The sequence below is a fragment of the Dendrobates tinctorius genome, unplaced genomic scaffold (genome assembly GCF_039654945.1).
Source record: "Dendrobates tinctorius isolate UK_male_01 unplaced genomic scaffold, ASM3965494v1 ptg000272l, whole genome shotgun sequence".
NCBI lineage: Eukaryota > Metazoa > Chordata > Amphibia > Anura > Dendrobatidae > Dendrobates > Dendrobates tinctorius.
This window is the reverse complement of record NW_027361939.1, coordinates 14,510,556-14,512,315: the sequence shown is the minus strand read 5'-3', so window position 1 is coordinate 14,512,315 and position 1,760 is coordinate 14,510,556.

Below are 1,760 nucleotides of genomic sequence, written 5' to 3'. Positions count from 1 at the left end.
TATGCAATTTTTTCTCTGCACATACCTTTGATCATTGCGACCAAAGAGTTTTATTTTAACTTCAACGATTCACAGGACTTGTTTCTAAAATGCATTGGGCTTGTTTAGATGTTCTTTTGCATACCTCTGATGCTGAATTTTATGGTGAGGGTGCAGGAGAGGTTTTCTTCTGATGACTCTTCCATGAAGGCCATATTTGATAAGGTGTCTCTGAACAGTAGAGCAATTACCACAACTCCAGAATCTGCTAAATCTTTCTGAAGGTCTTTTGCAGTCAAGTGCGGGTTCTGATATGCCTTTCTAGCAATCCTACAAGCAGCTCTCTCTGAAATTTTGCTTGGCCTTCCAGACCTTATCTTGACCTCCACTGTTCCTGTAAACTGCTATTTCTGAATTACATATTGAACTGAGGAAAGGACAACTTGAAAATGCTTTACTATCTTCTTATAGCCTTCTCCTGCTTTGTGGGACTCCACCATTTTCATTTTCAGAGTGCTAGGCAGCTTCTTAAAAGAACCCATGGTGGCTGTTTTTTCGCACAAGGTTAGAGGAGGCTATGTGTTTCTAAACCTGTGGAATCTGCATCAGCTGGCTTTTCCTAACATTGAGGGTGATTAAGCCATAACCCTTACAGGCAAATTAAGGTCTGAAACCTTGGTCAAAGTTGTCTGAGCACACAAATCTCCAAAGGTGCCCAAACTTTAGCATCGGACCATTTTTCTTTTTGCAATTTTTAAAAAAAAATTACAATGTGTATGACTTTTTAGCCTAATTATGCAAATTGTCTCTTCAGAGAGGAAGAGGACTAGAACTCTAGTGCCACCTATTGGAGGTAGCAATCATAAAAGTCAATGTTGACCCTTTAACGAGCCTAGTTACATGACTTAGGATAAAATACAAAACAAATGTGTCATCTTTAACTTTAGGCCTTTTAGAGATCATTTTATCTTCAACTTGCTTAACTGTTCACAATAACAGTAATTTTGACGAGGGGTGCCTAAACTTTTGCATGCCACTGTAGCAGAGCCGCGAGTGTGTGAGGTGCACGTGTACGAGGTGTACAGAGCAGAGATGTGTACGGAGTGGAGCTGTGTGTGTGTACGAGGTGTGCGGAGCAGAGATGTGTACGGAGCAGAGATGTGTACGGAGCAGAGATGTGTACGAAGTGGAGCTGTGTGTGTATACGAGGTGTACGGAGCAGAGATGTTTACGGAGTGGAGCTGTGTGTGTGTACGAGGTGTATGGAACAGAGATGTGTACGGAGCAGAGATGTGTACGGAGTGGAGCTGTGTGTGTGTACGAGGTGTACGGAGATGAGATGTGTACGGAGTGGAGCTGTGTGTGTACGAGGTGTACGGAGCAGAGATGTGAACGGAGTGGAGCTGTGTGTGTACGAGGTGTACAGAGCAGAGATGTGTACGGAGTGGAGCTGTGTGTGTACACGGAGTGGAGCCGTGTGTGTGTACGAGGTGTACGGAGCAGAGCCGCGAGTGTGTAAGGTGTACAGAGCGGAGCTGTGTGTGTACGAGGTGTACGGAGCGGAGCCGCATGTGTACAAGGTGTAAGGAGCAGAGCCGTGTGTGTACGAGGTGTACGGAGCAGAGCCGCGTGTGTACGAGGTGTAAGGAGCGGAGCCGTGTGTACGGAGCGGAACAGCGCGTGTGCGAGGTGTACGGAGCGGAGCAGCGCGTGTGCGAGGTGTACAGAGCAGAGCCGCACGTGTACAAGGTGTACGGAGCAGAGTCGCGCGTGTGTGTGAG